Below are 17,000 nucleotides of genomic sequence, written 5' to 3'. Positions count from 1 at the left end.
GTGGTCTACAGTTTATCATCAGATACTCTACCTCAGGCGAGAAATAGCTCTAGACATCCTTAGATATCGTGCAACAGCTGTTATTTACAAATATACATAGTCCACCGCCCCTTGTCTTACCAGCCTGTTCTATCCTGCCGGTGCAGTGTATAACCAGCCAGCTGTATGTTGATAGTGTCGTCGTTCAGCCACGTCTCCGTGGCTATTACAGTTTTGAATGTCCCGTTGGTAGTTTAATCTTCCGCGTAGGTCATTGTTAAGATATTTTATCAAGGTTTAAGATAAATTATAAAATAATTCTACCCAGAAACTTTAAAGATTAGGGATTAGAGTTTGTGTAGCATGAACAAGGAGTAATTAAAAATAATAAACACAGCTCCAACTAGGTTGGAGGGGGGAAGAGAGGAATGCATGTGTGTGCCTAACGAAAACAAAGAGGGTCCTTAACCTATGTTTGAACCGACCCAGCTATAACTCTGTGGAGATAAAATAAGACAGCGAGAGCCCCTCCAGGTTTTCCGTATCTGGGGAGGACTAGAACTGTCAGCTAGGTGGTCATAAACTGTGGTGAGACTTCAGGAGATAATCCAGATATAGTGTGTAATGTATGTGCTTTAGTGGGTTGGAATGGACTTTTGAAGCTGCTCTGTTTTGTCGGAGAGGAGGAGGGACATTTAAAACACTATGACGTTATATGTGAAATATAAACTGATGTACATGGTATTTTAAGTAGAGCGCTCTCGAGAATAAACGCTATTGGCTAATTTTGGTTGACTGGTCTCTGTCTATTTTATGCAAATAAGAATCTTACAAGTTCTTAGAAACGGACAGAGTGTTTTAAATTTAATTGGTTAATGAACACATAAAAACTAAATTCATCTAACAGTCATCTATTTTATTGTCCAAAGATTGCATGTTTGCTAGCAGAATGGAAGGAAGTGGGGGTTTATTCGATCGCCTATGAATTCTTAGATTGCAGCCCGCCCTCCGGCCCCTTTTTCTCCGCCTCCTCTTCACGCAAATCACTGGGATCTGGGCCTGTTCCCGAGAAAGCAGTATATCGTTTTTGTCGGCCTCCTCAGACTCGATGAGAATGGGGGTCATGCTCGGTCCTCTTTTTCCTGTAGTCCACAATCATCTCCTTTGTCTTGGTCACGTTGAGGGAGAGGTTGTTGTCCTGGCACCACACGGCCATGTCTCTGACCTCCTCCCTATAGGCTGTCTTGTCGTTGTCGGTGATCAGGCCTAACACTGTTGTGTCATCAGCAAACTTAATGATGGTGTTGGAGTTGTGCCTTGCTGTGCAGTACTGAGTGAACAGGGAGTACAGGAGGGGACTGAGCACGCACCCCTGAGGGCCCCATGTGTTGAGGATGAGCATGGCGGATGTGTTGTTACCTACCCTTGCCACCTTGGGGTGGCCCGTCAGTAAGTCCAGGATCCAGTTGCTGAGGGAGGTGTTTAGTCCCAGGGTCCTTAGCTTATTGATGAGCTTTGAGGGCAATATTGTGTTGAACGCTGAGCTGTAGTCAATTAATAGCATTCTCACATAGGTGTTCCTTTTGTCCAGGTGGGAAAGGGCAGTGTGGATTGCAATAGAGATTGCATCATCTGTGGATCTGTTTGGGCGGTATGCAAATTGGAGTTGGTCTAGGGTTTCTGGGATAATGGTGTTGATGTGAGCCATGACCAGCCTTTCAAAGCACTTCATGGCTACAGACATGAGTGCTACCGATCGGTAGTCATTTAGGCAGGTTACCTTAGTGTTCTTGGGCACAGGTGGTCTGCTTAAAACATGTTGGCATTACAGACTCGGACAGGGAGAGGTTGAAAATGTCAGTTACGACAGCGCATGCGCATGGTCAGCGCATGCTCGCAGTACACGACCTGGTAATCCGTCTGGCCCTCACATCTACTGCGGAGAGCGTGATCACACAGTCTTCCAGAACAGCTGGTGCTTTCATGCATGTTTCAGTGTTATTTGCCTAGATGCGAGCATAGTAGTTTAACTCATCTGGAGGCTCGTGTCACTGGGCAGTTCTCGGCTGTGCTTCCCTTTGTAGTCTGTGATGATTTGCAAGCCTTGACTCCTTCTGAAAATATTAAACTTTTCCAAGACAAAATCTCTTTTTAGCATCCTAGAGAGAGAGAGAGAGAGAGACATGCTAAGCCCTGTACTCCCTCCACTTGAAACACAGTAAAGCCTCCAGTCAAGAAGCCAGCCTCCCGAAACCAATTTTGTTTAAAACCCTCTTTCTTTGGCTTATTTTCATGGACAGATTTTGTGCGGAGTAAAACCTCTTGCTTCCGACTACATTGATTCACCCAAGTTCAATACTTCAACATTTTAATGAGGAAACGCTTACCTTGTAACTAAGTTTGTCCTCTGTAGTTGCGTGCCTTTTTTTGGTTGCTGAAATTCATACTTTTTCAATAAACGATAATCAAATATTACCACAGACTGCTTCCTTGTTGAGATTCAATTGCCAGATGCAACACGTTTATTGAAAAAAATATGGATTTCAGCAACAACAAAAAAGAAAGGCACGCAACTACAGAGAAAAAGGCACGCAACTAGAGACCAGGGACGCGAATTGATGTAGTCGGAGCTGAATTCCACAAAGGCTGGTCTCTGCTCCACTTCCTTCACCATGGAGTGGAGTTTCGACAGCTAACCCCCCTGGAGTTGATTGGAAAATCAATGGTAGTGGAGCAAGGAAAGGTGTAGGCCTACCATTAGCAGGATCATGTCATTTACAATTTCATGATGGTGGACTGGTGGATACTGATATGTGGTGAAAGAAGTCATCAGAACCCGATGTGCTGTGCTTGCGTGAACATTTGTCTCGTGATCACAGCTTCCGAGGCTGATTATAGTGTTCCCATTGTATTAAAAAAAATTGTCACGTACCCAGTTTACAGCAGGTGTAAACAATGCATTGAAATGCTTATTTATTAACATACAGTGTATGTGAGTAATATGGGAAGAGGAAAGGATTGTCTATGACTGAGTTCATTTACCCATAAACCCCGTGTCTCAAGGCAGTGAATGTATTTGCCTCCTGCATGTTGGTAGCTGAAGGATTTATCTGACTGCACAAGGTGATCTATCAGGCTAAATTGGTTTTGATGGATTAGGCTATGATTAATGTACTCAGGCAACAATGCCCCCCCCCCCCCCCTCTCTCCCCTACCCATCTCTCTCCCTCAACACACAAAGGCATCTGCTATGTTGTACCCATTCTACTTGTGTGCTACTGTAACACAATACTGTAATAAGACTCAGTGTTTGGGATAGTTGGAATTCTTTGATGTCAACAGTGATTGGTCATACTATAGTGTTTTCCGAAGCTACACTGAGGTTGTCATACCTACACAAACATAACACCGCTGTGTCTTAGGTACTTTGTTGCCAGGCAAAACACAGCAGCGGTGTGTTGTAGGAGCGCTACAGTAGTCAGTAGAAATACCTTTTTACATGAAGTGTTTGGATAATTATGGATTATTGCTCAAGTGTTTTATTGCTCTGGTTTGAAAGATTCTGACCCAATAGGTCATAGGCACACGCATGCACTTAAACTTGGGATGTGTTCTCACTCCCAATCCCAATCTCTGGCTGCATAAGAGACCGTAATTGGACTAGAGCAGCGTATCCTAATTACACAAGGACTAGTTCTTAGTTAAAAATGCCAAGAGGTCACACAGGATTTCAACTATGACCCAACCGGGCCGCCATGTCCTCCTGCTGTTACGTAGCTTACTAAGTGTACAATGTGAGGTGAATAGAGTATGGATGTCCTCCTACCAATGTTACAGTAGGCCCACTGGTTTGAGGACCCCCATTGTACACCTAGAACACTTTCTTTGCCAGTTGTAGTCAAGCAGCAGTCTATATAAATGTATGTCAAGAGTACAACCGGAACCAACAATTTAAGATTTGAAACAATTCCACATGCCAAATGGGCCAACCGCCAAACAAGGCCAGGGATCTTGGCACAGGAGAGATTACATAATGCCACTAAGATAAATTATCTCCCACCGCTCGCACACACACACACGCACAGAAACCCACAGATTTGTTTTACTATCCTTGTGGGGACCAAACAATTGATTTCCATTCAAAATCCTATTTCCCCTAACCCCTAAACCTATTTTTTTTAATTAACCTTTATTTAACTAGGCAAGCCAGTTAAGAACACATTCTTATTTACAATGACGGGCTACACCGGCCAAACCCGGGAAACGCTGGGCCAATTGTGCGCCGCCCTATGGGACTCCCAATCACGGCCAGTTGTGACACAACCTGGATTCAACCAGGGTGTTTGTAGTGACACCTCAAGCACTGAGATGCAGCTCCTTCGACCGGTGCACCACTCGGGAGCACTCCCTAACCCCTAACCCTAATTGTAACCCTAAACCTAACCCCTAAGCCTAAAATAGCCTTTTCCCTCATCCCCACTTGTCCAAATATTCCTTGTTTTAATATCTTTGTGAGAACTTCTCCACAAACCTTGGATACTTCTCCTTCCTATAACTTATAACCAAGTTCACCAACCCCCTGTATTCCAGTTTGGGGATATTGTCTTCCTTTTAAAATAAATAAAAATGATATGTATTTGAAGGATGAAAAAGGAGGACAGCCTTCAGAGTTGGCTGTTTGTCTATATTTAAGTTTTGGTTAGGGAATGTGAAATTGTTCACACAGCACGGTACTGCTCTGACAAACTGTCTGCGCTCCTATCCCTAGCCTACAGCTTGCTATATAAGCCATGCGTGTGTAATAAAAGTAATCACTTGAGAAGGACACTTGCCAATGTCCTGGCTTGTTAAATTATTTTTATCCTAAACATTTAGGGAGAACAAATTAGCTTCAGTAGTGCGGAATATAGCACCCCTACAGCTAGTATGAACAGTCCACCATTCAATAGCGGGATATGGACATTTGATCTGGAAGTAAACTCAATATACAGTATATCGCTTAGTTACTGCCTTGCATGTCTGTTTTGATCAGAAGCAGAATCTAGCAGCTTGATCCATTGACACACCTAATCTTATTCACACCTGGTAATTGTTGCCACCTGCCTGCAGCTGATCTCTGCCAAAGCCATTACTATCCTATAGTCCCAGGCCCCAGGATAAAATTGTATAGGCTTAGGTGAGGTACATTGTGTGAGGCTAACAGCCTTGCCACATGGCATAGTCAAGTTGTCCTCCTTTCCTCCATCTTTCACATCACAAGTATCTTCTTCTTGCTTTTTTTTTTTGAGTAGAGGAGCGATGTACGGGAAGGAAGAATAGAACAGTATATCCCATAGGGAAATGGGCTTTGAAATGAAGTACAGGCATAGGCTACATGGCATAGAGATAACATACATCACAAGACATATAGGCTACATCCTGCTGGCGCCCGATGTGTCCCAATTGGCACCCTGTTCCCAACCAAGTGCACTACTTTTGACCAGGGCCCATAGGGTTATACAGGTGTCGTTTGGAACGCAGTATTACCCTCCTCATAATCTCATTAGGAAAAACAAAATCTCCTGTAACGGCATTACACATCCAGCCATTGCATATGATGATGCTAGTTAGCTAGGTTGTTCGTGATTGGCGTACTGCAAGTATGTCCTTAAATGTACGTGCAGAGCAGGCATGTGCCTCACTTCAGCCTCTCCAGCAAAGAGTGGAGTGGACACTTATGCAGCAACAGTTTTCAGTGAATATCTCGGGGTGATTGTTAAAAGGCCTAGTACTCCACTATCTGATTAAGTTGACACGTAATAGCTACTTCTATTTCAGCGTCAGAAACAAGAATTTTGGTTTGGTTTTCTGATCGATGTTCTGTTGACATCGGGCTTACTGGCTACCTACCGTACACAGGAGGTTGGTGGCACCTTAATTGGGGAGGACGGGCCCGTGGTAATGGCTGGAGCAGAATCAGTGGAATGGTATCAAAGACATCAGACACGTGGTTTCCATCTGTTTGATGCCATTCCATTCGCTCCGTTCCGGCCATTATTATGAGCCATCCTCCACTCAGCAGCCTCCTGTGATACTATACTACAATACTAGTTTATTAAATGATTTATTTGTGTGCTCTACATGTTTCACACATACATGTCTCACACCCACACCGAGCAAACCATCCAAAATAGTTATTATGGTATTTCTGGGTCTCTCTTTCCCCTATTTGTCAAAGCAGGCAGAATCTGTCTCTCCTCGACACCTGCACTCCATGGCGCTTGACATGAGTGATGGTATCAGTGACAGCTTTGCACCTCATCCCTGTAAGAGGGGCGGGACTGCATCGGAAACCCAAAGCCTATGTGGATGCTGTCCCAATTCCTGCTTTTATCTGGCACTGCTCTCCTCATGTCCTTACATGAACCCAGACACAATCTCTCTCTCTCTCTCCCTCTCTCTCTCTCTCTCTCTCTCTGCCTCTCTCTCTCTCCCTCCACCTCGCTCTGTATCTCTCTCTTTCACTCTCCCTATCTCTGCTTTCTCTCTTCGTCTCTCTCTTCGTCTCTCTCTTCTCTCTCTGCTTTCTCTCTCTGATTCCTTCCTTCCTTCCTTCCTTCCTTCCTTCCTTCCTTCCTTCCTTCCTTCCTTCCTTCCTTCCTTCCTTCCTTCCTTCCTTCCTTCCTTCCTTCCTTCCTTCCTTCCTTCCTTCCTTCCTTCCTTCCTTCCTTCCTTCCTTCCTTCCTTCCTTCCTTCCTTCCTCCTCCCCCCCCCCCCCCCTCTCTGTCCCTCTGTGCAGGGAGGCTTTGATGAACATGCTCAACATTAAAGCTGGCAAGCTCAGTGCTTTTTAAAGCAAAGCACGTATTCGTGTCTCTTTAATCTTAGCCTGCCCAACATTAGCTACTGTTGCCCCTGTTGCACTCTAGATAGACAGGCAAGACATATTTATTTACCAGGCATTGCCAGGACAGGCAGGGATAAGTGATTACCGGCATTATATCTGTATCAATATAAGGCTTTTAAAGTGTTTCGATTACCTAGACTTTTTCCTGGTACAGTGCAAAGATCTTCCCAAAGAATCTGATGACACATTTTTCGCCACAACTAGAGTTTTGAGTCCAGAAGGATTTTACTCTTGAAAGCACAAAACTGTTTGTGTGTACACAATTGTGTGAGCATTGGAGCACACGTTCTAAGTTGGCCATTTTTGCACAGCCACTGTCATTTCAACTCACTCCAAAATGTACCCGAAACAAGTTGATAGGGATTCTCAGCATCAGTTCACATCATCTTCTTCTCGTCTTCATCTCTTTCTGCTTTCTGTTCCATCGCCATTCACGGCATCAAGGGATTTTACTGTAAGGCCATCCATCAGGTAGATGAAGGCCTACCCACCCATAGGCTTATTCACCTTTCAACCCATCTTTATTGGAACCAATAAACATCTTTCTTTCCATATTCCAGGGAGCCACTGAAACACAATTGCGTCGACAGATCAACGCAGTCAATTATTTGAGTTTACACATAGCAATGAAGGTTATTACTCACCCGCCTCTCATGAATTCATTTCCTTGCATACCCTTGCAATGAAATTTGAATTCACACGTGCACTGTTCCTTCTAAGAACCTCGGGTGTTAATGCATGTGCCGTGGCAGACCTCTGAAGTTCATCTTGAGACACTAAATGTTAGATGAGCAAACTGTGTGACACTGCATTGAACAGTCACATCCTTAAATAGACGATGGTTGCATTTGGCAGTGCCATCATAATGTATGTGCGGTCGGAGTTATTTGACCACAGGGTCCGTCTTCGCTCCAACCAAAGCATGTGTTGATGGATTTGCCCTATAATGAACTCGCAATGTTATGAGATATATTGACATTGTGGAAAGGTCTCTCTTTACGTCGTCCATGTAAAATAACATCACAATATACACACAGTGTTGGCAAATTGCAACGCTATAATAAATCATTGTAAAGGCAACAGGGTCATACACCACTGTATGTTGCTGTCTTCGGTCTACTGTAGCTGCTCCTCCTCTCCAGCTGGTTCTGGTGTCACGCTGAAATACTTCTCCGCTAGCGTTAGCCTGTCAACAGGGCCTAAAGGCGCCCCTAAATTAGGAGCCCACTGGTGTTGAGAGGACACTTATTGGTGCTGCTCCCAATTTAGGGTTCAACCTCATGCCGAGTTTTGTGATATCTCCAACAAATGCGACCTCAGTCACCACATTAGAGTATTAATCAGCATGTGATGGCTGTTCACATATAGACCTACTCTTGAAATAAGGAGTCCCAAATGGCACCCTATTCCCAAGTGTGATACTTTTTTAAGTGGAGGCTGTCTTGCAGTGCACTATCTGAGAATGGGGTGCCATTTGGGACACAGCCATGTTGTTACCTCTCATTGGGGAGATGACAGCACGATAGACTGAGCAGTGACAGCTCTATACTTAGACCATCACCACCCGAAATATGCACTGTTATTTTTGTAAAGCTCCTCTCATGAGGGCTAATTTGAGAAGAATATCAGTTTTGCTTTGGTTGGTAGACGATCAGACATGTTTTGAACATGACAGTACATTCACATAGCTGCCCTGGCCCCACAGACAGGCAATCAGGCAGACAGACTGACACAGACAGCAGCCAGGCATTGTGCTAGCCTGAGCAGCAGAGAACCCTGCTCGCTCAAACAACATCCGGGTTCTTTCATCTGCTAGCCAGTCCGCCACATAGGCATGCTACGTTCTGTACCCATTGAGTTCTGCCAGAATCCTGCCACCATCAGCATTTGCATATTTCCAGACTAAAGGGGATTTACCCCGGTCCTTTCTGTCCTTTTCTGTCTAGTCAGACACGAGGCATTGAAAGTGTTGTTGTCAAGCTAATCCATAGTGTGGCAGAGGGAGGGTGATGGGTGGGGAGCAGGGAGCTGCCACTGCAGGGTAAACATGAAGCATTATACCCTGTTGGGGGGGTGGGTGGGTAGGTAGGTAGACAGACAGACAGACAGACAGACAGACAGACAGACAGACAGACAGACAGACAGACAGACAGACAGACAGACAGACAGACAGACAGACAGACAGACAGACAGATAGCAGCATGGTCCTCAGACCCCCAGAATAACTAGAATATCTGTCAAGAGGCAGGGGGAGACAGACAAAATGGGTAGCTGTACTATATAGAAGCAGTTTACACTTCCAGGATGAGTTAATGGGATTTAGTTCCAGGTCAGCCCTGGACATTTACTCCAGGTAGCCCTGGAGTCTGACAAGTGGAAGAAAAAGATAACTATTGTCCATCCTCACAGAGGAATGGAAATTAGTCCAAGACATACATACGAACACACGTAGGTTGCCAGATTATTGTGGAGAGGATCACTGGAATGTTGCTGTCTTTCAGAGCACTTGCTCTGTCTAACTCCAGCCCTGTGGTGTGGCCCAGCTCAGAGATAGTTTTTTAACACAGCCACCTAAACCTCAGCTGGGAAGCAGTAGCGACTCATTCAGGAAACTCCTGGGCAGTCTGAGATCCTGCTGTAGATAAAGTGGCGCCAGCCCGACAGCGATCTCTCTCGGCCCTCCCCTTAAGTTCTCTCTCTCTCGCTACACAATCTCTGGACATGGCCCATTTCACTCGACCCTTCCCTTAGTCTCGCAGGCCGCACCCCAAAAATGCCAAGTATTCCCACAAAACAGGACAAACTGGTAAACGATGGGGTTTGAGTGGAGTGGGTAATGTTGCTGTCTGAGGTTTACCCAGTGGCTGGGTCTCTTGAGAGGAGGGGGTGGTGGTGTGTGTGTGGGCCATCTGTTGCGGCTGACAGAGTTGTTGTGGCTGAGGAGGAGGATGTGTTCCCCAACTCCATAGCATTTAGTGGCAACTAGGCCCCTTCACAGCTACAGCTGAAGCCTTGTCAGGGTGGTCACACTTAACATATATCCTGGCAGTGTGTCTTTGTAGGCCGTACACAGGGCAATTATCTTCAGCCAAGCCAAGTAGTAGCCAATTGACTCTGGCCCATACCTGTGAAAGGCAGAATTCTGCCCCACTGGATCGACTTCGAAAGAAGTTAATACCACTGACTTCCCTTTATATGTTGGCAGAACAGCTTGGCGTTTTTCTTTGGGTCGACTGGTTTCCAGAGGGGGCTCAGTCAACGCTCTACAGACGTTATTCACGTGGTTGCTATTGCTCATTGGCTAATGTTCATTTTCTAACCTTGAATGTTCAGCTGTAAATAAGGTCTAGTGGAGGCTCAGAAGCGGGACGGCTGAGTCTTGCCATCTGTTCATCTGTTCACAGTGATTTTAAATGAAGAGGAGATCAGATAAGCAGTTTCCTATCCCCCTTAGACACCTATCTGGTGTGGAGGCGGAGGTGCGGCCGAGCTCTGGGATGTGAGACGAGCTACACATGGTGGTGTGCTTTATTTGAAGAGTATGTTTCTATTAGGGCGTTTGTTATCTTGTTGTTATCCGTATGTGCTCTTTCAGTTTCTCTGGGAACCTTTAATAAAATGATTCTACAGAGAACCCGTTTACTTCATCCTTGATGACTCATTGGTTTGTGGACTGTATTTTTCTGTGGTCAACAAATTTATTTTCAAACAGCACTTTGCACACTGCTATCTGTATCTACTATGCATTAGCTTATCCTAGTGGACTCATCTTACTGTAATTCAAAGCCATGCATTAAAAGAATCTCCATATAGCAGTCTCTGGTGATAAATTGATTGGTGTGTTTTTGAGTATGCTAATAATACCACTATGGCAACCTGGGGAAAACCAACGACTGAAACCAACGACTGAAACCAAAGAAACTCGATGTTCTTCAGTGGATCATTTTCTCCTCATGGGCTTTCTAATAATGTGGGAAAGAAAGACCGAGAGTTGCTCAGAGAAGAAGACAGGGTCAAACCATTGGCACAAGAGTGTTCTGATCTGGTTCATCTCACATCTTCAGTGATCAAATGAAAGGATCAGGCAGATGTTTCAACACAGCTGTGAGTTTGGCATGAACAGTACTGAAAGAACCACCAAACATATATCTCTCTCTCTCTCTCACACACCCCTGCCTCTGCCTCTCTCTCCCTCTTTCTCTCGCTGTCTCTCTCTCCCTCTCTCTCTCTCTCTCTCTCTCTTTCTTTCTTTCTCGCTCTCTCTCCCACACACCTCTGCCTCCCTTTCTCCCTCTTTCTCTCGCTGTCTCTCTCCCTCTTTCTCTCTCTCTCTCTTTTCTCTCTTTCCCTCTTTCTCCCTCCATACATCACTGGTTCCCAACAGGAGAGGTGATTCAATCCGTTGTGTGACGCAACAGTGTTATGGCGAGGGAAGTCAATGGCTGTCTGCTGCATTCAAGAACACTGTGTCCTCCATAAGAGGGATATGACCCACTTTTCACATCAGGTGAATTGATGCTTATGTTCTTGCTCTGGCTCCCTGCTCCATGCCTCTATGCATAGGAATATATGCCAGCAGCAGGAAAGGCATTTATCCAAAGCGATTTACAGTACAGTGTGTACATACATTTTTAGCATGTGATCAGTGTGGGAATTGAATCAACAAAGGTGTTGCTAGGGCCACACTGTATTCAGAGATTGCCTCTCTTAAAATATTTATTCACTGGGGGATTCTGTTCCGATGCATTGTTGCTATGCTTTTCAGTGAAGATGTTATGTGTCTCAGGCAGATATTTTCGCTCTAATTCTATCAGGGGAGCATTTTAATTCATCTATCCTAGATTTCTCTTAATCACCCTGCACCTCTGCTGTACAGTAATTGACGATGGGGGTTTGGAGCTGTGCTGCTCTCCTTCAATGAGCTGGAATGAGAGGCGCCAGCCAGCCCAGGGGTTTTAAAGAGACCACAAATCTTCCACTGCCTTTGAAACCAGACACCCCGACTGCTATGGAGTGCGGACCACCGAGAAATCATTATGCGTGGGCGTCTAAAGGTCCGTCAGTTTTTCACAGGGAGAGAGAGAGAGAGAGAGAGAGAGAGAGAGAGAGAGAGAGAGAGAGAGAGAGAGAGAGAGAGAGAGAGAGAGAGAGAGAGAGAGAGAGAGAGAGAGAGAGAGAGAGAGAGAGAGAGAGAGAGAGAGAGAGAGAGAGAGAGAGAGACAGAGAGAGAGAGAGAGAGAGAGAGAGAGAGAGAGAGAGAGAGAGAGAGAGAGAGAGAGAGAGAGAGAGAGAGAGAGAGAGAGAGAGAGAGAGAGAGAGAGAAGAGAGAGAGAGAGAGAGAGAGAGAGAGAGAGAGAGAGAGAGAGAGAGAGAGAGAGAGAGAGAGAGAGGAGAGAGAGAGAGAGAGAGAGAGAGAGAGAGAGAGAGAGAGAGAGAGAGAGAGAGAGAGAGAGAGAGAGAGAGAGAGAGAGAGAGAGAGGAGAGAGAGAGAGAGAGAGAGAGAGAGAGAGAGAGAGAGCGAAAGAGAGAGAGAGAGAGAGAGAGAGAGAGAGAGAGAGAGAGAGAGCGAAAGAGCGAGAGAGAGAGTGTAGTATCATGTATCATGTCCGGGCATCATGTTCGCCTGTATATTATCCTGTATGATCAGATTGATATAAAGTACTGGGAACAAAAAAGAGAGAAGGTTGAGCATTTTCTTTACAGATTAAAATGATGATCTGTCCATGTAAAGTGATAAGCGCCAGGCGGTGAATGATTTTGGAATCTTAAACCTACCTAGGTTGGAGTCCCATTCCATTTCAATTCCAGTCAATTCAGAAAGTAAACTAGATTCCAATTCCAATTCAAAAATGTTCTCATTGAAAAGCAGTGAAGAACTTCAGCACATTTCCTGAATTGGCTGGAAAATAAATGGAATTGACCCTAACCCTGAAACCTACACACTCTTTAACACAGGAGATTGATACTCTTAAAGCTCAGCTCAGTAAGACTCCTCAAAGTTAGAAAAAAAGCAATCTTGCTTTTAATAAGTGTGAAATGGTGGGTGGGACTCTGTTAAATGTTAGTCTCGTAAATCCCACGCTGGGAAACAAGTCTGCCTAGGGAGACGAGTTAAATGTAGAGATCTTCCCAAAAGTAGATGCTGTGGAAGTAGAGTGTGGTCAGGCATGGACATGCCAGATATTTCTTTACAGGCCCAGTGCAGTCAAAAACGTGATTTTCCTCTGTTTAATATACACTGAGTACACCAAACATTAGGAACACCTTCCTAATATTGAATTGCCCTTTTGCCCTCCAAACAGGGTCAATTCGTCAGGGCATGGACTCTACAAGGTGCGAAAGCGTTCCACAGGGATGCTGACCCATGTTGTCTCCAATGCTTTCCATAGTTGTTGGCTGGATGTCCTTTGGGTGGTGGACAATGCTCCTTATAGGACACATCACTGCACTCTATACTCCTCTGTAAACTGGTTATCTCTGTATACATGTCGCAAGACACACTGGTTGATGCTTATTTATAAAACCCTCTCAGGCCTCACTCCCCCCTATCTGAGTTATCTACTGCAGCCCTCATCCTCCACATACAACACCCGTTCTGCCAGTCACATTCTGTTAAAGGCCCCCAAAGCACATACATCCCTGGGTCGCTCGTCTTTTCAGTTCGCTGCAGCCAGCGACTGGAACAAGCTGCAACAAACACTCAAACTGGACAGTTTTATCTCAATCTCTTCATTCAAAGACTCAATCATGGACACTCTTACTGACAGTTGTGGCTGTTTTGCGTGATGTATTGTTGTCTCTACCTTCTTGCCCTTTATGCCGTTGTCTGTAATCAATAATGCTTCCATGCTGTTTTGCTGCCTTGCTATGTTGTCTTAGGTCTCTCTTTATGTAGTGTTGTGTTGTCTCTCTTGTCGTAATGTGTGTTTTGTCCTATATTTATGTAGTTTAAAAAAATAATATATATTTTTTAATCCCAGCCCCCATCCCCACAGGAGATATTTTGCCTTTTGGTAGGCTGTCATTGTAAATAAAAAATGTGTTCTTAACTGACTCGCCTAGTTAAATAAAGGTTAAATAAAAAATGCAAAAATTGTGAGCATTTTTCCTTTGCCAAGATAATCCATCCACCTGACAGGTGTGGCATATCAAGAAGCTGATTAAACTGCATGATCATTACACAGGTGCACTCTAAATGTGCAGTTTTGTTACACAACACAATGCCACAGATGTCTCAAGTTTTGAGGGAGAGTGCAATTGGAATGCTGACTGCAGGAATGTTTGGACATAGCTGTTGCCAGAGAATTTAATGTACATTTCTCTACCATAAGCCGGCCTCCAACGTTATTTTAGAGAATTTGGCAGTACGTCCAACTGGCCTCACAACCACAGACCCCGTGTTACCACGCAAGCTCAGGACTTCCACATCTGTCTTCTTCACCTGCTGCATTGTCTGAGGGGGCGGGGACTAATTCTGATTGGCTGGGCCTGGCTCCCCAGTGGGTGGGCTTATGACCTCCCTGGCCCACCCATAGCTGCACCCCTGCCCAGTCATGTGAAAAACATAGATTAGGGCCTAATGAATTTATTTCAGCTGACTGATTCCCTTCTATGAAGTGTAACTCAGTAAAATCTTTTGTTGCATGCTTCATTTGCATTTCTGTTCACTATAATTGAAGAAAATCACATTAAGATACTTCATTGTTACCCAGAAATGATTTCATATTGAGACAAAAATGGTTGTATTGGACCTTTAAGGCTGTGTGTTGCTGGATCAGTCAACAGTCAGAGGTGGAGTCTTACCTTGTACACGTGCAGTATGAGTGTGTTTCTGCATTTGTTTGCATGCTTGTGTGTTTGGATGTACCGGATATGAACTACCAGAGTGAAATTATCCTGGAAGGCAAGCCAGTTTCCTAAAAAGAGTTCCCGAAGTGTTCCCTCTCTCCTCCTCCATGTCCTTTGGCAAGACCGGGTCATAAACAGCCTCTTCATGTTCATCCAGAGAGAAACAACAATTGTCTGGGACTGATGGAGATCTGCTGAGGTTGCAGGAGAAAAGAGGGGGATCCCCAACACTGGGCCTCAGTAACAGATGCCTGTTGCTACCAATAGTCTCTTCTTTTGGAAATCTCTGGGATTCTGTGTTCCGTGTGTGTTTGCATGCACGTGTGTGTGTATCACCTGCAGACAACCCACTGGGCACAACCTGGTTGAATCAACATGGTTTCCATGTCATTTCATTTAAACGATGTTGAACCAACGTGGAATGGATTGACGTCTATGCCCAGTGGGAAAGATTGGCTTACATTGCACACTTGGTGCAGAACAAATAGAATACAAGCACTTCTGAGGAAAGAACCCTGCAAAGATGCTTGGCCTTCCGAGGTGTTGTCACGGTAATCAATTACAGTCATCTCAGGAGAGCACAAAGACTGATGAGAAGCTAGCCTTCCAGCCTGGGAAAATATTTCATTACTAAATGTCTGTAATTTACAGCCTTTCAGTAGGCCTACAATCTAATTTTATGCAGTGCAATTTGTGCAGGTATTGTGGACTAGTGATATGCTGCTTTTTATTTTTCTCGTGCCCACCTGAAACTAAATGTTTTTCCTTATATAGTATATGTAATGATCTTCTTCATCTGAGGAACAGGAAAGACCAGACCCAAACGCAGCGTGGTAAGTGTTCATAGTAAATTTACTTAAATAAACTGAACACTGAATGACAAAAAAAAAACACACAAAGAGCATGAACGACACGAAACAGTCCTGTAAGGTGAAGCGTGTGTGTGCGCGTCTGCATGTGTGCGTGCATGTGTTTTTCAATGTGCGTGTGTGGAGATCCAGCCAGGCATGGCAGTGATGTATTGGACGCTGCTGCTAAGTCAATGAGGAAAACCTCCTGGGGTGAAGTGGAGAGGGGATCCTTCCTTCAGACAGCTAATGTGTTCAGGAAATGGCTACCCCAGACATCCTGACGATTGGCTACCTTGTCTGAGCACTGAACAGCAGATAGCCTATTTTCCAGTGGTGAGCATTGCCCTTTCACTCTGAGAATGGGTTTTCCTTTGTCAGGTCATTCACAGCAGTACTGACTTACAGACAGGATACAGACAGTGTGTTAAAGCTGTTAGTAATGTTCAAGAGGAGAGCTGATGCTTAGAAATAGAATGCAAATATGAGAAATTATCCAATGAATAGAGCATGCCTGCAGAGCACGACGGTTTCCTGAAGTCCTCGTTTCTCCAACAAAACCATAATGAGACACTTTTCTCTGAAGAGGTCGGAGCACGGCAGAGTCCCTCACCCTCCCCCCTCTACCCGGCTTCCCAGGTCCCAGACCGCACTCTCTAGTCTCGGCTCTACTGTAATTAAGCAAATACAGTTGCCAAGAAGCGTTCCCCAAGCTCCCGAAATAGGACCAAGGTGTTAAATATGGAAGATGAAACGCACACTGCAGTAAAACACTTCTATTGTGTGATACATATTATAGGGTTCTTACAGTATATACAGTGCCTTGCGAAAGTATTCGGCCCCCTTGAACTTTGCGACCTTTTGCCACATTTCAGGCTTCAAACATAAAGATATAAAACTGTATTTTTTTGTGAAAAATCAACAACAAGTGGGACACAATCATGAAGTGGAATGACATTTATTGGATATTTCAAAATTTTGAACAAATCAAAAACTGAAAAATTGGGCGTGCAAAATTATTCAGCCCCTTTACTTTCAGTGCAGCAAACTCTCTCCAGAAGTTCAGTGAGGATCTCTGAATGATCCAATGTTGACCTAAATGACTAATGATGATAAATACAATCCACCTGTGTGTAATCAAGTCTCCGTATAAATGCACCTGCACTGTGATAGTCTCAGAGGTCCGTTAAAAGCGCAGAGAGCATCATGAAGAACAAGGAACACACCAGGCAGGTCCGAGATACTGTTGTGAAGAAGTTTAAAGCCGGATTTGGATACAAAAAGATTTCCCAAGCTTTAAACATCCCAAGGAGCACTGTGCAAGCGATAATATTGAAATGGAAGGAGTATCAGACCACTGCAAATCTACCAAGACCTGGCCGTCCCTCTAAACTTTCAGCTCATACAAGGAGAAGACTGATCAGAGATGCAGCCAAGAG

This window comes from Oncorhynchus mykiss, chromosome 7, assembly GCF_057628025.1.
Source record: "Oncorhynchus mykiss isolate SJ-2025 chromosome 7, ASM5762802v1, whole genome shotgun sequence".
NCBI classification, from domain to species: domain Eukaryota; kingdom Metazoa; phylum Chordata; class Actinopteri; order Salmoniformes; family Salmonidae; genus Oncorhynchus; species Oncorhynchus mykiss.
This window is presented reverse-complemented; position numbering follows the sequence as displayed.